Source organism: Schistocerca nitens, chromosome 4 (assembly GCF_023898315.1).
Source record: "Schistocerca nitens isolate TAMUIC-IGC-003100 chromosome 4, iqSchNite1.1, whole genome shotgun sequence".
NCBI lineage: Eukaryota > Metazoa > Arthropoda > Insecta > Orthoptera > Acrididae > Schistocerca > Schistocerca nitens.
In genome coordinates, this window is record NC_064617.1 from 251183981 (window position 1) to 251208294 (window position 24314).

The window sequence follows — 24314 nt, forward strand, 5'->3', positions numbered from 1 at the left end:
AGACAATTCTCAGCCGCATTCTGCAGGGGCAATGAAGATGCTCCTGCATCGTTTTCAAATGGAAATGTGAGATTACCCACAATACAGCCCGTAATTGTCTCCCTCTGAGTTTCAGCTCAGGTCACATGAACCGCTGGTTATGAAGACAACATTTCGGCACAAGACAACGAGCCGTAGGCCAGCGTAGAGGATTGGCGGAGAGCACTGGCGGCTGCCTTCTATAGCGAGGGTATGGGAAAGTTGGTACAACGCTACGATACACGTCTAAGTCGGGTCGGCGACTATGGAGATAAGTAGCTGCAAGGTGTATCTAACTGTTGCAAATAAAACATTTTTGATTTTTACCGTGGTTTCCATTTCGCGACCTATCGGACCTTACTTTCGGAATAGCCCTCGTAATTTGTCTCGTAAGATTGATTGTTATGTGGTTAGTATTTTTGAGTTGGATAACTGTGGTACCTAAACTGGAAACATAATTCAACACGATGTTCAAAACGCATTTCTTCATGTTATTAATATGAATATGGATACCACGCTTTTGATTCAACGATATGAAATTACAAAAAATGGTTCAAATGGCTCTGAGCACTATGGGACTCAACTTCTGAGGTCATTAATCCCCTAGAACTTAGAACTAGTTAAACCTAACTAACCTAAGGACGTCACACACATCCATGCCCGAGGCAGCATTCGAACCTGCGTCCGTAGCGGTCTCGCGGTTCCAGACTGCAGCGCCTAGAACAGCACGGCCACTACGGCCGGCTATGAAATTACATTCTCATAAGAATAAATCCAGTGTATCCAACGAGTTACGAAATGAAGCTAGTAGATATTCACAAAAACAGGTCATTCATACATCCCTAATGTTAGAGATAACTCAAAAATTATAATCTGAAAGAAGAGAAAAAGAATTACTGAGAAAATCGTGTTGGACATCAACGATAATGGCAAATGAATCTCATAATACCAAGTGTTAGATGACGATGAGTTTGGCTTTAGGAAAGGTAAAGGCCCCAGAGAGGCAATTCTGACGTCGCGGTTGATGATGGAAGCAAGACTGAAGAAAAATCAAGACACGTTCGTAGGATTTGTCGAACTGAAAAAAGCGTTCGACAAAGACAAATGGTGCAAGATGTTTGAAATTCTAAGAAAAATAAGGGTAAGCTGTAGGGAGAGACGAATAACGTACGATATGTACAAGAGCCAAGAGGGAATAATAAGAACCGATGAAGAGCTCGTAACAAAAGGGATGTAAGACAGGGATGGAGCTTTCGCCCCTACTGTACAATCCATACATCGAAGAAGCAATGATGGAAATAAAAGAAATTCAAGTTGGAAGGATATCTATGATACGATTCGCTGATGACATTGCTATCTTGAATGAAAATGAAGAATAATTACATGATTTGAATACTCTAATGAATACAGAATATGGATTGAGAGTAAGTCGAAGAAAGAAGAAAGTAATGAGAATCATCAAAAATGAGAACAACGAGAAACTTAACATCAGGACTGGTAGTCATGAAGTAGATGAAGTTATGGAATTCTGGTATCTAGGCAGCCAAATAACCGATGACGAACAGAGCAAGGAGGACATCAAAAGCGGACTACCACAGACAAAAAGGTCTTTCCGGGTCAAAATAAGTCTAGTAGTAACAAACATAGGCCTTAATTTGAGAAAGAAATTTCTGAGAATGTCCGCATGGAGCACAGCGTTGTATGGTTGTGAAACATGGACTGTGGGGAAACCGGATTAGAAGAGATGGTTCAAATGGCTCTGAGCACTGTGGGACTTAACATCTGAGGTCATTAGTCCCCTAGAACTTAGAACTACATAAACCTAACTAACCTAAGGACATCACACTCATTCATGCACGAGGCAGGATTCGAACGTGCGACCGTAGCGATCGCGCGATTCCGGACTGAAGCGCCTAGAACCACTTGGCCACCACGGCCGGCGGATTAGAAAAGAATAGGAGCATTTGAGATGTGGTGCTACAGAAGAGTGTTGAAAATTAGATGGACTGATAAGGTAGGGAATGAAGAGGTTCTGCGCAGAATCGGAGAGGAAAGTAATATGTGGAAAACACTGACAGGTAGAAGGGACAGAATGATCGGACATCTGTTAAGACAACAGGGAACGACTTCTAAGGTACTAGAGGGAACTGTAGAGGTCAAAACTGTAGAGGTAGGCAGGGATTGGAATACATCCAGCAAATAATTGAGGACGTAGATTGCAAGTGCTTCTCTGCGATGAAGAGGTTGGCACAAGAGAGGAATTCTTGGTGGGCCGCATCAAACAAACCTGTCAGGAAAACGATGAAGCCAAAAAAAAAAAAAAAAAAAAAAACGTCGGGCGCAACGAATTCGCATCATACCAATGCTGTAATTGTAACTGGCACGTTAACTGTTACTGAATGCCAGGGCCGGCAGGTGCTGATTCTTAATGAAGCTACCAACGCTTCTGAGAAGTGCTGCGTTCTCCTGAGTGACTCGGGTGCCTCTAAAGCACCAAGATGTTTTATTTTTATCTTTTACCTAGAAATTTATTCAGGCATTAAGGGATTAATACCCCTTGAAGTAGAGAAACAAGGAATAAACTATAAAACAGAATTATTCAACTTTGAGGCCATTTTTAAAACTTTGTTTGCTTATAAAAATTAACGTTTGTTCACGTTCAAGGATTTATTACGTTACATTAATGATTTCTGTTTTTTAGTGTCGACTGACGTAACTGAAGTTGAACAAATTGTGTTTTGGAAGCCTCATCTTTTTGGGGTGACTGGGTAAGGTGAAGCCCAAGCCTAGTATACGACTGGATGAAAATCTTCCTCAATTCGATCGGCAGAATCAACGTTTAGCTATTTAAGACTGCGCCAAGCTGACTCTCGCCTCTGCAGTCTGCACATCATTGTGCTGTTTGACGACTGCTCTGCAGAACTGGAGCTCTGTGGCTGTATGTGACGCGGTGTTAGGCCCATATCTTACAGAAATTCCCAATTCTGGAGACCGCACTTTGCAACTTTGAAAATTCATTCTTTTTTCCTCTCTTCTGCGTAGACTTTTCTTCTGATGTGTTTGGTTTTATGTGCAGACGTACACACTTACAATACAACAAGGATGTGTTCTTCCGAATGTACTGCCATAGCTTTGTCACATAAAACTGAATGCAGAATCCACAAACCCGCATGGGTTTTCTTTTTCTACAGAAAAATGGTAAACCGCGGTTCTGATTCCGCTGTGCATCACGGGGAGCATGTGAACTTGAGGGAATTGTGGACAAATGGCTGGGGCTGGCACGTATGCTGGTACCATGTTTATGAGTTGGGAATCAGCGACGGTATCAGTGCGCCAGAGTATTAGACTGCCCCCCTTCTGCAGCTCGGTAAGGGCTAAACGAGGAACTAACAGAAAAAGACTGAAGACATTGTTTCGGCATCGTTCTGTAAAGGTCCGTATCCATCTAGACTATACATCAACGGTGAAACCGCACCTTCAACAAGGAATCGACATACACTGAGCTGACAAAAGTCATGGGATACCTCCTAATATCGTGTCGGATCTCCTTTTGCTCGGCGTAGTGCAGCAGCTCGAACTGGCATGGACTCGAAAAGTCATTGGAAGTCCCCTACAGAAATATTGAGCCATGATACCTCTTTAGCTGTCCATAAATGCGAAAGTGTCATCGTTGTAGGATTTCATGCATGAACCGACCTCTCGATTATGTCCCACAAATATTCTGTGGACTTCATGGCAGCAAACTGGGTGGCCAAACTATTCGTTTGAATCGTCCAGAATGTTCTTCAGACCAATCACGAACAATTATGGCTCGATAACATGACGCATTGTCATCCATAAAAATTCCATCATTGTTTAGTAACATGAAATCCATGAATGGCTGCGAATGGTCTCCAAGTAGCTGAATATAAACATTTCTACTCGATAATCCGTTCAGTTTCATCAGAAGACCCAGCCCACACCATTATGGAGCCAACACCACGTTACAAAGTGCCTTGTTGACAACTTGGATCCATTTCTTCATGAGCTTTGCGACAACTCGAACCATACCACCAGCTCCTACCAACTGAAGTCGGGACTCATCCGACCAGGCGACGGTTTTCCAGTTGTCTGGGATCCAACCGAGATAGTCATGATGCCAGAATAGGCACTTCAGGCGATGTCGTGCTGGTATCAAAGGCACTCGGTGTCGTAGGTCTGCTACCATAGCTAATTAACACCAACACCATCGATTTCAACCAAAACTGGTACTCAAACAGGGCAGTTCATGAGCATCAGCAGTATGGGGGTTACAGACTCTTAGCTTACGCAGGAGCAGACATACAGAGAAAAACGGTTTTTAGCCCCTGACATGTACACTGTGCTTCACAGCAATCATGTTGTGTCACAATAGTATCAGCCTTCCTTATCCTCCTGCTTTGCAGGGCTGTCTATATCTTGGGGGCTGGAAAAATGGTTTTGAAGCACCTGACATCTAGGCTGCCCTGTATTACAGGTATGTGTTCAGAGTAGTGTGAGCCTCAATTGTCTAGTTTTGCAAGGGTCACAAGTGTGGATGTGTGTAGCTCAGGGAAGGTTGAGATGGAGAGAGGAGAGGATAAGGGATAGGGAGAGAGAGAGGGAGAGGGAGAGAGAGAGAGAGAGGGAGAGAAAGAAAGAGAGAGAGAGAAGAGAGAGAGAGAGCAGGAGAGAATGGATATAAGAAGGGGGCAGGGGGATGGATAGATAGGACAGAGGGTGATAAATAGGGAGAGGGGGTGTGAGGAGATGTACAGAGAGATGGAGGCAGGAGGATATAGACAGAGATAGGGGGAGGATGAGATGGACAGAGGAGGAGGAGGGGTTGGATAGCCAGATGGGAGGAGATGGTTGGAGAGAGGGCAGGAAGAGATGGATAGAGAAGAAGGAGGGGGGGAGATCCAGCAGGCAGGCAGATAGTGTAGAGGGGGAGTAGGCAGGTGAAGAGGGAAGGAGGAGGCAGACAGAGAGATGGGGCAAAGGATATGGACAGATTGAGGAAGAAGTTATGGTCGGAGAGGGTGGGGAACAGGAGATGGTGGTGATAGGATCTGGATAGAGAGACGGGAGGGGGGGGGGAGACGCTTATACAGAGAGGGTGAGGAAGATATCTGTGCAATATGTGAATCGAATGCGTAAGTGAGTGAAGCTGCAGGGAAAAGGATAGTACCACCCTACAGTCCAGTATATTCTCCTTACACCAATTGACTTGGGTGTCCACACAGATAACAATACAAACGGGTGAGGTGAGGGTATTAGTCTTTCATTATCTATCCACCCGTCACTGGAGGTATCGTCCAGATAATCTAAAACAATGTAACTTAAGTCCACTAGAATTTGTAAATCATTTACTGCATCTTATTTTCAGCGGCTCATCTTATACCAAGTGTAAAAACAGTCTACTGAACTAAATCCTTGTTAATATAAGCCATAAGAAGCGCTGTCACCCACAATTCCAGCCAACACAATAAACTTTAGTTAAATTATCTAGCCCAAATCTAACCATTCATGCACGAAAACTAATTATGAAAATTTGCTATTAACACTTCTGTAATCAGGACTAAAGATACGAACTACAGTTGACAGTATGACTAAAAAACCATTGGCAAAAGTTTTCCCGTTTTCGGCGATGAGACGGAAACTATACATCAATTGCCCATGAAGTACACTACATATAACACGACGAAATTTATGTCATGCTATGCTGATGTATTGTGGTCCGATACCAGGATCTTGTTCGACAGAAAGCAGAATGCGTTCTTTCTTTGTCAGCTTACAAACAAACCCTACCTACCCTGTTTCACCATTTATCGTGAACGAATACTACACTACTGGCCATTAAAATTGCTACACCACGAAGATGACGTGCTACACACGCGAAATTTAACCGACAGGAAGAAGATGCTGTGATATGAAAATGAGTAGCTATTCAGAGCATTCACACAAGGTTGGCGCCGGTGGCGACACCTACAACGTGCTGACATGAGGAAAGTTTCCAACCGATTTCTCATACACAAACAGCAGTTGACGGGCGTTGCCTTGGAAACGTTGTTTTGACGCCTCGTGTAAGGAGGAGAAATGCGTACCATCACGTTTCCGACTTTGATAAAGGTCGGATTGTAGCCTGTCGCGATTGCGGTTTATGGTATCGCGACATTGGTCGAGATCCGATGACTGTTAGCAGAATATGGAATCGGTGGGTTCTGGAGGGTAATATGGAACGCCGTGCTGGATCTCAACGGCCTCGTATCACTAGCAGTCGAGAAGACAGGCATCTTATCCGCATGGCCGTAACGGATCGTGCAGCCACGTCTCGATCCCTGAGTCAACAGATGGGGACATCTGCGAGACAACAACCATCTGCACGAACAGTTCGACGACCCTTGCAGCAGCATGGCCAATCACTCGGAGACCATGGCTGCGGTTACCCTTTTCGCTGCATCACAGACAGGAGCGCCTGCTATGGTGTACTCAACGACGAACCTGGGTGCATGAATGGCAAAACGTCATTTTTTCAGATGAATCCAGGTTCTGGTTACAGCATCATGATGGTCGCATCCGTGTTTGGCGACATTGCGGTGAACGCACATTGGAAGCGTGTATTCGTCATCGCCATACTGGAGTATGACCCGGCGTGATGGTATGAGGTGCCATTGGTTACACGTCTTGGTAACCTCTTGTTCGCATTGACGGCACTTTGAACAGTTTACGTTAACATTTCAGATGTGTTACGACCCGTGGCTCTACCCTTCATTCGATCCCTGCGAAACCCTACATTTCAGCAGGAAATGCACGACCGCATGTTGCAGGTCCTGTTCGGGCCTTTTCGGACACAGTAAATGTTTGACTGCTGCCCTGGCCAGCACATTCTCCAGATCTCTCGCCAATTGAAAACGTCTGGTCAATGGTGTCCGAGCAACTGGCTCATCACAATACGCCAGTCACTACTCTTGATGAATTGTGGTATCGTGTTGAAGCTGCATGGGCAGCTGTACCTGTACACGCCATCCAAGCTCTATTTGACTCAATGCCCAAGCGTATCAAGGCCGTTATTACGGCCAGAGGTGGTTGGTCTGGGTACTGATTTCTCTATGCACCCAAATTGTGTGAAAATGTAATCACATGCCAGTTCTAGTATAACATATTTGTCCAATGAATATCCGTTTATCACCTGCATTCCTTCGTGGTGTAGCAATTTTAATGGCCAGTAGTGTATGTCAGCAGCGTTCCGATAACTGGCAGTAAAGGTTAAATGACTTGGCTGTTTTGCCACAGCCGTTCAGCCTCGCGTCTATTACCATACGCGTATTCGTGCGTGAAAATCGCGTCTACTTGCTCATTGAAAGAATACCCTGCCGTGGTTAATTGACAGCTCACATCTGCCACACACGTTGTACTGGGGGAGGCATAATGGACGGACATTTAATAACAAAACAATATATCGTTACTTGTGCTTGAAAATTTTTTTTGTTTACTGAATAATACTCAGATGATATCGCAATTTTGCAGAATCAATGCTTGAAAACAACGTCTCCCAGGTGACGGTCGTTTTCTGCGATGTACTTCTCAAGCCGCTTTGGGAAGATGACTTTCACTCTCTCCAACATTCCTCTGTCAATTTGAACGACTTCCACTTGAACTGCTTCCTCCAGTACTTCAAGTGTTCGTAGTTTATGCTCGTGTACACGTGACTTGAGGTAACCCCAAAGAAAGTAATCGCACATGGACAGACCGGGAAACGACGCGACCACGAAAAACAGTCCGAATAATTTCCACTGACAGTCTTGCTGTGTGAGCTGTGGCCCCGTCCTGCTGAAACCAAACTCGCCTGATAGGAATACGTTTCCTTCTTAGTTCAGGTAGAAGGAATTCAGTGATCATCTGTCTATAATGTTCCGTGACTACAGTTACAGTATTCCGTCTATCGTCTTAGAAAAAGTATGGACCAATAACATCTGTACCAGTTACATACAGCACATCAAGCAGTCACATTGGGACTATGTAATGATCTCTCATGCATTAGTTTGGACTTTCCCTCGCCCAGTAACGACAATTCTGCTGATTTAAAATGCCGTTTAAATGAAAATGACCTTCATTACTCCATTTCTCGAGCAAAATTTAGCTCCTGTACAGGATCTCTAGAGTTCAGTTGTTGCACCATGGCGATTATGTTGGGATGGAATCCTAGATCAATATGCAAAATACGCCTTACTGAAGAGCAGTTCAGCAGAACGTCTCCTAGCAGATCGACCTGAAGTACGGAGTATGGCTTGCCGAACTCTTTCAACATTTTCTGCAGTGCGTACTGAGCGAGGAGCCCTTGGCTGTTTTCTGTTCATCACTGTTGCTCGTGAACGAAATGATTCAACCTTACGTAAAATGGTGTAACGAGTGGGAACGCTACCATGTCACGCAAGATTGCAAGGCGAGGAAACTCTCGTTGAACTGCATCTATAATCTCATTATAACTCACAAAACTATTGTAAGCTAACATACGATGGTGCACAGCCAGCTGCTCCACGACCTTGACCAAACAAAATTGCAGGGGCCACCAGACACGTGACCACATCAATCTCCCAACTCCTACTACCTGAGCCTTACTGCCTGCTCTAGAAACGTCCGTCCTTTCTGTCTCACCCTCTATTCAAGGCAAGGTAATCTGCATTGCACACAAATGTCAGACATAAGTGTATCCCCATAACAAAATATCACCATTAGGGATTCAACGAGTGAATCAGCAACGATATTATCAGTAGGGCATTATGATCTATGAGAGTCAATTTTAATTATTGGTAACAAACTTCATTTGCTGAATGTCTCATTCCTTGGAACACTTCTTTTCTCGTTGTCTGGTGAGGAAAATAGACCCCGAAGTTTGACAAAGTATTTATAAACATCCTCTAGCTTGCATCAGTGCTAGGTAATCATTCTTTTAATTGTGTTTTCTGCTTCCCTGTCTGAAACTCTACTCAATGACAGTCTGACTTGTTGCTGCCAACAACCTTGCCTCGTTGAATACGCTGGTTCCTCTCAGATCAACGAAGATGAAAAATGCCGTTCGTCGCCAGTGCTTACACTGGTAGCCGTCCGGGTATGTCACGCGCCGTTGTCAATTTTCTCTTTGCTTTTCCGGCAAAGGGGAGGAGGGATGGCGACGCAGAATCCCATGATCACCAGACTTTGCGACAGCGTCCTGGGTTAAATTTTACAAACTTGCCCCCTTTTGAATATATTTCTGGGGAGGCCCATATGTTACATACACAGCGCTAATCGTGACAGTAACTAATACCATACGTTAACGGCCACCCTCAGGGTGCCGGTACGGTAACTCAGCGTGTTCGGTCAGAGGTCTGGTTGCTCTTTATACAGTAAAAAACCGAGTGAACTCTTCAGCGATTAATTTGATGGGGGCTTCCCCACTAAAAGAAAAATGGAGGGGGTAGATACGCCGGTTCGCGTCAGATCACCAAAGTTAAGCAGCGTCGGTCGTGGCCAGTACTTGGATGGGTGTCCGTCCGGGTGTGCCGCGGTGCTGGCATTTTCCCCCCTTTGCTTTTACGGTACAGGGGACAGGAGGTGGTGGTGGCGAGGTTTTTGATCAACACTCTATGCGCCAGATATCCTGGTTTCTATTCCAGACTCTGCAGTGTCTCATGGAGCGAGGGCACGTGACACTCTTGATAATGATTCGTCCATCGGACTGGGATGTTAAGGGGAGGTTTACTATCTTTTTATTCAAAAAATAGATTTTTTAAAATTGAATTTTTGGATCCATAAAAGTGTTTAGAATCCACCCCCGAAACGGGTTTTCCGAATACGGAACGGAAATGTTTGTTATTCGCGGTTGAAGAAAAAAATGCACCTGCTTGAAATCGGCCTTTTTCACGCACCAGTTTTTTTTCTTTCGGAGGACAAGTTATTGTACCGGTGCTTAGGAGGAAACAGGCAAAATTCAGATGAAACTTTGAACGCTTGTGTTTGGAAGTCAGCCCCCAAGCATTTGCATTCTGGTGCGAAGACTGTGGAGATTGCGACTTCCCTGGCAGTGAGCAGCTTCAAAGAAGGGTATTCAGTAGTTCTGAAGACCATGACAACGATGGACCTCACCCTGGGACTCTATTGGACGCAGTTCGCCAAGCATTAGGATGACCACCGGATTCAAGCGGCCGAAAACCGCTTGTCACCGGCCGTACGAGCGGCTCTGGAGCAGCGCAGGATGGTCCAGATCGAGCAGAACGCCCTCTATGAGGAAGAGGAAGGACTAGTTTACATTTATATGTAGTCAAAACTTCAAACGCGTTTTCCTCGAAAAGACTTTTTTTTTTTTTTTTTTTTTTTTTACACGCGGTATGGTAACTTCAAATCTACTGAACGGATTGGCATGTTTTTTGTTTCCAACGAAGCTAACTAAATTGTATAGGAGTTATACCACTTTTATTGGGATCCATCAACTATAAATATTTTTATTTGGCCGACGAAGTCGAAAAATCGATGAAAAAGCCCTACTTTTTCAAATGGCCGCCATTTCGTCCCTATGGTCCAAATAACTTAAGCGAGGTACAACTACTAAAGAAATTCCAGTTTGTAGAGGAAAATATCAATAAACATTTTGACAAATTTTGACGTTGATATCTATAACACACCCCGAGAAAAAAATTCTCAAAGAACATGGTTTTTTTCCGGCCAAATATAGTAAAGCTCCCCTTAAGCTCGGCGGCCCCCTTGGTGCTATTAGAGAGTGTTAGGCTATGTGTCGTCACCACGTTTCACCCTCTCCCTTCTCGCATCATCACACAACGTAAACATGACACCATTATGCACACGCACCTACTACGGTCACCTACAGGTATCAGACGCACTCAACACGCAAATCGCACACTGCACGAGGGAAAGGAATGGAAAAACCTCTCCAGTTAGGTAGCTGAACCTGCACCACGGAGTCTCCCAGCCAGTCGCGCCATACGACCTTAGATTTTTTTACTTTTTGCTTCCTCACTTGCTCTGATATTTTTCTGTTTCAAATATGGTTTTCAATGCTAGCTTGACAGTGTTGATACACAAATAAAAATATCCCTTGTGAATATTTCACTCCTTTATTTCCCAACTTTTGGGTCTTATTGTTGTATAGCTGTTGGCTATATTTGCTGATGATGACAATTAATGTATTCTGATGGACAGTGCAGGCAGATGCTGTAGCCCGGCTGCCAATTTTCTAGAATCTTTACGTCACATTTAGAACATAATGAAAAACAGGTAGAGAAACGTTGCAGTTCTGATCGATGCTGCCTAGGATAAGATTTTTTTATGTATAGAGAAACGTGAGACTGGTATTACTCGAAAAGAAACTTCTGACACTTCTTCTTATTTTCATATATATTCTTGAACAAAACTTTCCAAATTCTGTCGAACTTTCTTTTTACTAGGCTACACTTTCAGCACTAATTTCTTACTTTTTGTTTTCCTTTATTTTTCACTTAACAAATGATTAATTTTCTCGCTACAAATCTTAATACGAAACAAAACTTTCATAATATTATTTATTCAAAAGGAATATTGTTTTACGTCGTAGAATAGCTGCAAAAGGGAATGCCTCGTCTTGCTCCACTTTTCGGACGCCCCTGAGTTGAATCTGTGGTGTAGGTCTCAGCAGGGGAAATTTTGTCATAGCTAATCCGCGAAAATTGCATTACAGGGCAATTATTGAACTAACATTTTGTAATGCAACATTTAAGGTTTATTGTGGATTAATGAGTTTAAAAAGGGGAACAACAGAAATGATTGACATATTCTTCACGCCTTTATAAAACGAAGACCTATTCTTCTTTAAAAAAAAAATATAACAAAAATTAATATTTACATCGATGCAAAATTAGTATTTCGATTTGAATAATGGCACATCGTAATCATGCGTAATCGGCAGTAGTGTAGAAGTCGCAATGAAGAAAATATTTATAATGAAATTGCCTTCGTATTTTTTAAATACATTTGCATATCTTATTTTTGAATTTCCCGCTAAAACGCTCATTGCGGTCGCTTCATCTTGCTATGGCGTCACGTGTTGGTAAGCTACCGTCCAGACATTATGACTCTTAAAACATTTTGCAGATTCAGAAGGATGTAGGTTGCAGTAGGTACTGGGAGATGAAGAAGCTTGCACAGGATAGAGTAGCATGGAGAGCTGCATCAAACCAGTCTCAGGACTGAAGACCACAACAACAACAACAAAACATTTTGTACGTGTTTGGGCAATAACTCATTGACCAATGAAATAAAATGAAATGTGCGTGTGACGTTTGTGACTGGGAGGGAACCGCGAGGTCTTCGATAGCCTGGTGCACGTTTTCGTTTTTGGCACCACTTAAGAGACTTGTGTGTCGACGATGATGAAGTGGTGATGAGAAAAGTGCACACACCGAGTCACCGACCGGGCAGGGAATCGAAACTAGGGTCCTGTGATAGGGAACCTGCAACGTTAACCACAAGACAACAAACTGCTGAAGTTAACGAATAAATTTATGTGAGAATATTTTTCCCCCATCATTAAGTGTTCAAACATTGTGCCTGGCGGCATGAAGTAAATGATTTTGTGTATACTGTTTAGGATGAAATGAGGTGTGGGAGAAGTCGTCTTTCGGTGTGACTGAACACTTTTCAAACTTCAAAATTCCGTTAAACCTTTTTTTAAAGTCTTAATGAGTACGCCAGATGAAGTGACACACGTTTCACCGGGAGGCTCACGGAATTTGACGCGAGGATGAACGAGATTTTAGATCTGAATGCAGACTTAATTCATGTCAGCTGTCTACTGAACAATTCTGACGGATAGGTCAACACAAAGTAATTACATATACTCCTTTTTCGATTATCGCAACGCCTGCAACACAGTGTTGAAACACACACATTTTATTTTGTATTGAATTTTTTTGTGGTGTGGACCGTGAGCAACCACAGGAATTTATCCACGAGGGAGCAAAATGCTGAATTTGCCATTTTTCATATAACTGATACGGTGAGTTTGAAAACGTAGTGTGTCTCAAGCACTAATTTTGACAAAACTAATTGGATTTCAAACGCTTGAATTTTCCAACTTAGTACTTTTAACTTAGATTATTTTGATACCTACTCTGTATTCATGTTTCCGTAGTGCATGCAATCTTTTGGTGTTACTAATACGAATATGGATGCTATTCTTTTTATTAAACACTCTGAAATTACGGCATCACAAAATTATATCCACTATAACCACTGAAGAAACAAAGGTAGAACGTATTCACAAAAATATTACATTCCAATAATTTTAGGCTGAAATTAAAGTCCGAGATAGAAAAAATCAGAATGACTGAGAAAATCCCCTATGGTATCAACAAATATAGTCAACAAAAAATGCCACTAAAATTTTCCACGAAGTGGAGGACTAGAGAATAAACTTAAAAAAAAAACTCTTGTTCGGCTTTTCTGTTTGCTTAGGGAACTTCACATCTGACCACTTTAATGGATTTATTGCGTTATTTCCAGGCTTTCAACTTATAATGTCGACTGCCATAACTATAGTTGATTAAAATGTTTTGAAAGCTCTATCTTTCGGATTTGTTGGACAAGTATAACACAGGTCCAACATGCGATTGATTAAGTGCGCGAAATCTCAAAAACACCCTCAAATTGGCCGGTGAGACAACGTTTAATAATCTAGGACTACAACAAGACAGTCCTCGCGTCTTCAGTGAGTCACACGTTATTCTGCAGACGGACCAATTGAACTTCAGAATTCGCAGATCTGTGACTGCATGTGGCGCTGTGTTGCAGCCTATAGATTTTGGGAAGGTTCCAGACCCTGTAGAGCACATCTTTTCCAATTTGAAATTTCACACTTTTTTCCGCATTTCTTCACAGAAACGGTTTTCACTTTTTCTGGCTTATGTGTACGGGGCAGTGATATGAAAAGGAGACAGATTGGAAAATAAGTAAACTGTGTACTATCTCAAAAGTAATTGCCATAAATGTTAATATATTTATCCCACTGTGAGACAAGAAGGTCATTGCCTTCATGGAAAAATGATTGGGTCGCCTACGGAACCATAATTGTACCGAGACGTGAACCTCTTCGTCCAAAGCGAATCGACAGTCACGAAAGTTTTTCTACAGGGTGCCAAAAAACTGAAAAGTCCACGTGAAGACTTTGCAAAAATTGGAGCGTGCCACCAAGTCCAAACGCCAAGGCACGTTGACGGACGGAATCATTCTTTTACGGGATAATACCCTCCATACAGTCCTACTCTCTCCCCAAGCGATTTCCATGTTTTTGGAGCCCTGGAGGAGAACACACGTGGCCGTTGATTTGCTTCCGGCAAGGAGGTGCAAGACTGAAAACGAGAACAATCGTGGTTCCATAGGCAATCGCAAACGTTTTTCCATTGAGGCGTTGACTGTCTTGTACAGAAGTGGGCTAATTGTGTTCATACTTGTCGCCATTGATTTTGAAATAATGAACAGTTTACTTAGACTGCTTGTTGCCATATGTGTCATTTGCATTGAACTACCCCTTGTCTTTAGCTCCCAAGAACAAATGTGAATGCACACATGAACATTATCGCATGGATGTGTCTTCAGAGAACACTACAGATACTCTGTCCTGTAAAACTGAAAGTATATTCAGAAACCATCGCGGGTCTTCTTGAACCACAGAAAACGGTGAACAACTGTTGTGATTCTGTTGTGCACCAAAGGGAGGATGCGTCTTTACACATAGGTGAGGCGATGACTGACGCCTACTACTGCTGCCATATTTGTGTTGCTGTCGTCGGAATTCGTGCACCAGAGAAAGTGTAGCCCGGTAAGGACTGTACGAGTAAACGGCAGGGAAAAGGCTGAAGACAATATTTTGGCACGGTCCTCTAAATGTTCCCATTCGCCCTGAATGTAGAAGAGCGGCCAAACTGTCGCCGCATCTAAGGAACGGCGTAATTTTCTGTGGACGCTGTAACAACGAAAACATCTCAAGAAATATACTTATTATTGCTATCACCATCATCCTATGCATCAAGTAATGTACCACAAATGCTATCTATATTTAAACAGGAAATACACATGTATATATATGAAGATGGTATCCGTCCTTTTGGACAGATACCATCGATGGCCATGCAGCTCGTTAGAATGAAATTACAATGAAATGAATACCCATAGCTGCATAAAGGATATGATATAACTCAACGAGGTCACTTGAAAATGTATGCCCCGACCGGGACTCGAACGCGGGATCTCCTACTTACATGGCAGACGCTCTATCCATCTCAACCACCGAGAACGCACAGTATTGGCGAGTGCAGGGACTTATCTCTGGCACGCCTCCTGTAAGGCCCACAGTCCCAACTTATTGGTCCGCACTATATTCATAGTGCCCCTGCCCATTGTACTCATTACTCGCGGCTTTTTGCCGATTCCCGTAAGAGTTCGGTCTCTGTTTGTGCATCCGCACAGAAGATGGTCAAGTGGACGGCGAGCCTTATATACAGGGTGGTCCATTGATAGTGACCAGGCCAAATATCTCACGAAATAAGCATCAAACGAAAAAACTACAAAGAACGAAACTCGTCTGGCTTGAAGAGGAAACCCGATGGCGCTATGGTTGGCCCGCTAGATGGCGCTGCCATAGGTCAAACGGATATCAACTGAGTTTTTTTAAATAGGAACACCCAGTTTTTATTACATATTCGTATAGTACGTAAAGAAATATGAATGTTTTAGTTGAACCACCTTTTTCGCTTTGTGATAGATGGTGCTGTAATAGTCACAAACGTGTAAGTACGTGGTATCACGTAACATTCCGCCAGTGCGGACGGTATTTGCTTCGAGATACATTACCCGTGTTAGAATGGACCGTTTACCGATTGCGGAAAAGGTCGATATCGTGTTGATGTATGGCTATTGTGATCAAAATGCTCAACGGGCGTGTGCTATGTATGCTGCTCGGTATCCTGGATGACATCATACAGGTGTCCGGATCGTTCGCCGGATAGTTACGTTATTCAAGGAAACAGGAAGTGTTCAGCCCAAGTAGGTGTTTTAGTTGCTGTCGCGGCTAATACGCACACCAGTAGCAGACAAATTGCGCGAGGATCGGGAATCTCAAAAACGTCTGTGTTGAGAATGCTACATCAACATCGACTGCACTCGTACCATATTTCTATGCACCAGGAATTGCATGGAGACGACTTTGAATGTCGTGTACGGTTTTGCCACTGGGCACATGAGAAATTACGGGACGATGACAGATTTTTTACACGCGTTCTATTTAGCGACGAAGCGTCTTCACCAACAGCGGTAACATAAACCGGTATAATATGCACTATTGGGCAACGGAAAAACCACGATGGCTGCGACATGTGGAACATCAGGGACCTTGGCGGGTTAATGTATGGTGCGGCATTATGGGAGGAAGGATAATTGGCCCCCATTTTATCGATGGCAATCTAAATGGTGCAATGTATGCTGATTTCCTACGTAATGTTCTACCGATGTTACTACAAGATGTTTCATTGCATGACAGAATGGCGATGTACCTCCAACATGATGGATGTCCGGCACATAGCTCACGTGCGATTGAAGCGGTGGTGAATAGCATATTTCATGACAGGTGGATTGGTCGTCGAAGCACCATACCGTGGCCAGCACGTTCACCGGATCTCACGTCCCCGGATTTCTTTCTGTGGGGAAAGTTGAAGGATATTTGCTATCGTGGTCCACCGACAACGCCTCACAACATGCGTCAGCGCATTGTCAATACATGTGTGAACATTACGGAAGGCGAACTACTCGCTGTTGAGAGGAATGTCGTTACACGTATTGCCAAATGTATTGAGGTTGACGGACATGATTTTGAGCATTTATTGCATTAATGTGGTATTTACAGATAATCACGCTGTAACAGCATGCGTTCTCAGAAATGATAAGTTCACAAAGGTACATGTATCACATTGGAACAACCGAAATAAAATGTTCAAACGTACCTACGTTCTGTATTTTAATTTAAAAAACCTACCTGTTGCCAACTGTTCGTCTAAAATTGTGAGCCATATGCTTGTGACTATTACAGCGCCATCTATCACAAAGCGAAAAAAGTGGTCCAACTAAAACTTTCATATTTGTTTACGTACTACACGAATATGTAATAAATACTGGGGGTTCCTGTTTAAAAAGTGTTGTGTCTAGACCATACAGCCTAGACACAATGCTGTAGCCGATAGGGCACGCAATGCTAACGCAGACGGGCGTGAAGTCTGGAACATGAGACTTATAAATGAATAAGAAGAAAAGTACGTAGATGCTTGTTACTTAACTTTTAATTAGTCCTTGGAATACATCTCTCTTGAATATTAGTAAGCTATAGGCACTGATACAAATGGCGCCTTGCTAGGTGGTCGCCATTTAACTTAGCAGAGGGCTATTCTACTGTCTATCTCTCGGCAATTGAGAGCAAGGCTTAGCACGTCCAATCGCTAGCTATGTTGTCCGTACAACTGGGGCTGAGGTCTCCTCAGTCTCTCGAGACCTGCCTTGTGGTGGCGCTAGGTTTGCGATCCCACAGTGGCGACACGCGGGTCCGACATGTACTACAGGACCGCGGCCGATTTAAGTTACCACCTAGCAAGTGTGGTGTCTAGCGGTGACACCACAAAAAGAGCAGTTGATATCCGTTTGAACTAAGGCAGCGCCATCTAGCGGGCCAACCATAGCCCTTCAAGGTAGACAAGTTTCGTTCTTTGTAGTTTTTTCGTTTGACGCTTATTTCGTGAGATATTTGGCCCAGTCGTGATCAATGGATCACCCTGGATATAAATAGTATGTGTTCTTTCGGACATGTCCGAACGATATATATATATATATATATATATATATATATATATATATATATATATATAAGGCTCACCGTCCATTTGACCATCTTCTTCTGTGCGGGTGCACAAACAGTGCCCAAACTCTTACGGGAATCGGCAAAAAGCTGCGAGTAATGAGTATAATGGGCAGGGGCATTATGAATATAGTGCGGAACAATAAGTTGGGACCGTGGGCCTCACAGGAGGCGTGTCAGAGATCCTGCAGTCGCACTATCCTGTGTGTCCTCGGTGGCTCAGATGGAAGAGCGTCTGCCATGTAAGCAGGCGATCCTAGGTTCGGGACCCTTTCAGGATACACATCTTCCACTGTCCCCGTTGACTTATATCAACGCCTGTATGCAGCTAGGGTTATTAATTTCGTTGTAAATAGACATGTGCGACTATTTACGACTACTCAGACCAGTGCAGCGCCTCGTCGGACGGTTCATGCCGACTCATGACAGCATGAGAGAAACGTCTGATAGGGAACTAATTTACAGTGTAGCTCAGTGAAAAACCCCACTTGTGTATGTTGTATCTGCACATACCTTCTCCAGTCCGGAATCTATTAAGCTCTACCCACAACTTCCCAAAGACGATGAAAACCTGGAACTTTAACAGTGGGATTGTCAAAAAGTTTGTGGTTCCGGATTTTTGTAGCAAATGGTTCAAATGGCTCTGAGCACTATGGGACTCAACTGCTGTGGTCATAAGTCCCCTAGAGCTTAGAACTACTTAAACCTAACTAACCAAAGGGCATCACACACATCCATGCCCGAGGCAGGATTCGAACCTGCGACCGCAGCAGTCGCACGGTTCCGGACTGCGCGCCTAGAACCGCGAGAGATTTTTGTAGCATCCCGCTCGCTTTTCCATTCAGCGTCTCCCGGATGAACCCAATGGAGAGCTTTTGCACTGTTTCTTAATATGATGGTCTTCTGGATTTTAGGCATTTCCTAGACAGCGAGAGTAAATAATCAGGAAGAATGGTTGATTCATTTTTAGAAACGTGCAGTCTTTCGAAGAAGGTGAGCTGGACCGATCGATAGTATTGTCCGCCAGCATATAGGTATAAATCTGACTGCACCACTAATGATTCTCATATCTGCGTTCAAATAAATATCTTTCTTCAGATGAGTGCTATGGAGTCAAACTGGTACGCAGTATTCTGCCTCAGAGTATACAAGTTCACTTCTGTTTATACCTTCTTATCTGTGTTGGAAATGCGTTTATAGGATGTCAGCCTTCTGTCTAACATGACACCAAGGTATGTTGCCTTAACTATGACTATGCTAAGAGGGACCGGCCGTGGTGGCGGTTCTAGGCGCTTAGTCCGGAACCGCGCGACTGCTACTGTCGCAGGTTCGAATCCTGCCTCGAGCATGGATGTGTGTGATGTCCTTAGGTTGGTTAGGTTTAAGTAGTTCTAAGTTCTAGGGGACTGATGACCTCAGATGTTAAGTCCCATAGTGCTCAGAGCCATTTGAAGCATTTTTTCTAAGAGGGCCAAACCGTGGGCTGGCCTTTGTTGATGCTAGGCGATTAGAGAGGTGGAAAAGATATACTTCTGTTTTAGAAACGTTTGGTCTAAGTCGCAGTCTCTTAAGATATACGTTACGTTTAGGGAGACTGGCTGTTTGGTGTTCTTCAAATTCAGAAAGATCTTCACTCTGATATGAAATAACTGCGTACTGTACTGTGTAGAGACTGAATAACACCGGAGCAGGAACAGACCCTTAAGGAAAGCGACCGTTGCGAACGTGTATTTCAGCCTTGCTGCACTTTATCTCAATATGACAAACAGCCATAGTTGGAAAATAGCTGTTTTCATTAGTTGATGATGACTAGTTCCGTGTTTTTACTTATAACAAATTATCAGATCGTTCATTCAATCAGGATAAATATTACTCCATACAGCAAAAATCAGGACAATCGCTATCCTAAGGAGTACAATGCAAGTGATCATAAACCGAACAGAGAGTCTGCCTGCATGTGGTTTCATGATCACTTGCCTTGTACTCTTTTATAACGATTGTCATGATTTTTGCTATGTGGAGTAACGTTTATTCTAGTTAGTTCGATGATCTAGCGGTCATCAAGTAACAAAAAGAGCTATTTTGCAGCTTCGGCTGTTTGTCATGTTTAAATAGTATCACAAGTTGCTTACTCTTCAACATCCCAGCGCGCTGGAAATCCGTTGCTTTCATTTAAACCACCTATTGCTCAACATAATGCTTTCGGCGTTACCTAGCGTCTTACGAGGTAGTATTTCAAGAAATTTCAAGATTAGAACCCTCGCGTTACTCCGTGACGGATCAACGAATAACTACCCACATCGCCGGCCGCGGCCGGTGTGGCCGTGCGGTTCTAGGCGCTTCAGTCTGGAACCGCGTGACCGCTACGGTCGCAGGTTCGAATCCTGCCTCCGGCATGGATGTGTGTGATGTCCTTAGTTAGGTTTAATTAGTTCTAAGTTCTAGGCGACTGATGACCTCAGAAGTTAAGTCGCATAGTGCTCAGACCATTTGAACCATTTGAACCTACCCACATCTTGAATTTCTAGCGGCAGTCAGCCTCTGCCTGAGTAGTCGAGAAGAGCACTCCCTCGCAGCAGCTCCTACGACGTCTAAATCCAGTTTGTTTATATGGTACCACAGAATTAATCTAGTCTCGTATTCGGTGTAAGACCATCATTTCAAAGAGTTTGTAAGCACATCTGAGTAGAGACATTGGCTGAAAGTATTAAGCAGCTACTCCTCCTTTCCTTGGATTTTTGTTCAAAAATGGTTCAAATGGCTTTGAGCACTATGGGAATTAACATCTGAGGTCATGAGCCCACTAGAACTTAGAACTACTTAAACCTAACCTAAGGACATCACACACATCCATGACCGAGGCAGGATTCGAACCTGCGACCGTAGCAGTCGCGCGGTTCCGGACTGAAACGCCTAGAACCGCTCGGCCACCACGGCCGGCGGATTTTTGCTAGCAATAACTTTAACTCTCTTATGATTTACTGGTAACGTTCCTGTGAGGATAATTTGGCTAAAAAGCCGTACTAGCTACTATCACTGTTAGATCCACTCTGCACCAAAAAGTCGGGGTAGATAGTGATTCCCGATGTTTTACAGTATTTCCCGACGGGCTCAGCAGCGTGAAACTTATAGTGCAGTCGAGCCGCTGATATTGCTAGAAATGTGTGAGAATTCTGTAACGAGTGTGTGTTCCTAGATGCTTGAAGGGGGTTAGTGCCTTCCCCGTTCACCTTGTGGTGCGTGCACGTAGGCCATAGCCTACACAGGCTGTGCCTAAAATGTGGCCCTAAGCACGGGAGTGGGGATACCACAGCAGCGTAGATCTGATCAGTGGTGACATAAATTCTGGGGCGTTAAAGTTGAATGGCAGTAGATGACCTACAACCAGACAATGAATTCGCCGCTCGGTAGCAATAGGCAGGCCTGCCCGGCGCAGCGTGGCGACAGCGGCGGAACACACGAGGCGCACAGGTGTGACGGCGCCAGCGGGCGGGGTGGGGAGGGGAGGGGAGGGCACTGTTTACACTGGCGCCAATCGCCGGTCAAGGTTCACCGGCCGCCGGCCAATGGCGGCGCCCGTCTCATTACGCGGGAGGCGGGCCGTCCGCGCACACAAAGGGAAGAACAAAACGCCGCCTCCCACCCCACCCCATCCCAGCTTCATCACCGCTCCTCCTCCTCCACCTTCACCTCCTCATCTTCCTCCTGCTTATTCCCATTCTCGTTCCGGGACTCATTCGCCTCCGGCCAGTTAATGGCTGCACTCGCGCCTATTACCGCGCGTTAGTGCGTCCGCTGCCTGAGGAGCGGCAGGTATATTCGCTCAGCCGGTCTACTGCTGCGGCTTGAAGTTCATTTGCACTGCTGGCGCGCCTACCCGTTGCGCTTGCTTTAAACGCCACTTTGACACTAACGCTCTTACAGACAGCTTGACGTAACTTCCTAGCAGGGAGGAACATCTTACGTAACGTATTGTTCGCTGAATGGAAGTGGAACAGCCTGATGCTAATGTAAAACTAAGTAAAACTAATAGTCATGAGCTTCACAAGCCGCCCTCCCTCATACTAAACGCAAGTGACTTCAATTACAAAGGAAACGCTGTGCAGTTAACATTGAGGGATATGTCGTACAGTCATCAGGTTGTATCTTCACTGACGCAAAAGCTCTACTTGAAGTACGTTGATGAGTTATCCAACACTTTATCTGTAGCTTAAAATTCGAGCCTCTCAAGTTAACTTCGTAGTAACTTATGATGTTACATGCTACTATTCCACTGTAAACATTTTGTCAGATAAGGGAGAAAAAACTGAAGCATTAGCTGGCTATTCTGCTCCTCTGTCAATCAACGTTGTTTTTTGGGTGGTAGCGGAAACAATATACACGGCGTCCACCTGAAGTCTCCCTGATTTCCGAATGTAATTAAAAAAAAGAAAAAGACTATGAGACGTACGAGGTCGTGCTAACAAGTAATGCTCCTGAATTTTTTTAGAGTGAAAACTCTTTATCCTTTCTAAATAAAACATTGCTCCTCTCGCATCGACATAGTTATGTTACACACTCAACCGATATTGAGAACAGAATATAAAATTCGGAGGCATTAGTTTTCAGCACGTTCTCGTAGATACGACGTGCGGCACCATGTAAGGAAACTCAAAAAATTTTGCACAAGGAATTAATGCACTTCTGCATACGCTTCTTTCGTAACCAGTAAAATGTCTAGACGATACTCCGTCTCAGGTTTTTCCATCCACAATTCATCTGTGGAGGCCGCAGAGGTCACGTGTATTTCACATAACCCGACGGGAAGAAATCCGGAGAGGTTATATCCGGAGCTCGCAGTGGCCACTTGGCTGGTCCATCCAGTGTCTCAGTTGCACAGTGCACGGCAAATCTGCGAGCCCTTTCACTTCAGTGCTTGTACAATATGAACTTTGTAAGCGTGCAATAACATTCGTTTATGCCGCACCTTGTGAACTGTTGAGCGGGTGGTGTTTAGCTCTCGTGATGCTCGGCAAACTGACTTTGATGGGCTTCTTTCCAAGGTCTCTCTTATCTCCTCTATCATTTCGTCAGGTGTTGCTTTCCTGCAAAAACCTGACAGACAATTTACGCTACCAGCTGGTAGGAAGTTGTCTTACCAAGCCTTAACGTCTTAACGTATGGTGGTTCACTTCGAAATTCACTTCGGAAATCTCATTGCGCAACAATGAGTTATTACATTTCCGCACACCACACCAAGCATTGGGCTCTCTTCTGGGGAGTAGAGACTTCTGGCCATTATTTAGGGCATGAAAGAAACCAAAAGGAATAACTGAAAACTTTTTTAGGGGACTTACATCTGTAAACAGCAAGTATGGTTTTTTGAAGATTGCATTTGGGAAGCAGGGAGGTTTCATGTGAACACCATGTAATTATTCATTCGTTATGACGCCCTGGAGATGTCACTGCAGATTTCACAAAATAGTTTCTGTCTGATTGTAGCGGAAAAGGAATAATAATAGTAACAATAATTTGGAACAAGATAAATAATAGCCGTGATGCAAAAAAAGCATGAACACAAAATGAAAAACTGTGAGAAGATTTGTCGAAATAGGCAGATAACATCGCCTTTAGTAGCAAAACGATGGAAAAATTTTATTTTTCTTATTTTCTGGAGATCTTTCCACATGACTGAAAATGGACTACGAAAGAAATATTTTGATGTGTCTTTACCAGTAAGTAAATAATAATGAGGAAGACAGAAAAAATAAATAAAGGAATTTGGAAAAAGGAAAAAACTTCTAAGAATTGCAAACAGCAGAACGAAGGGTTTTTGGACGGAAATAATACTTTTAAAAAGACTTAAAAAGCAAAAAATTCGAGCAGAGTGAAAAAAAGGCGAGCAGAACACGAAGAGAGTCTGAACTGATATCCGTAGGATAGCCTAATGCTGTTTTCAATATGGGGTCATTACCAAAATTTTAAGGAAGTATGTCTTTCATGACCCAAAAATTTCTACTCGTATGATCAGCATCTCTGTCACATTCTGTACGAAAAAGTAGCACTGTCAACGAAGCATTCACAGGAAATTTAATAAAGTTTTTTTACGAATTGAAGAGTAAGTTGACAGCAATTCTAATATATGACATATTCCTGCAATAGTTGAGTTCTGTCTAAACAAGGTACTGCTTGTTTTCCACTTGCCTTTGTTTATCCGTTTCTGAATTTTCTTACTAAATTAGGAGTCTGTATTTACATTACAGCTAGTTGTCTTCAAGCGTAATCAATAGTCCTGAACTCAACTTTCACAGCTGGATGAATCAGCGTTAAGGAATGTAAACTATACTTTGACAACGGCCTAAACAGTCTTCAAGCTATTTTTTTATCAGCA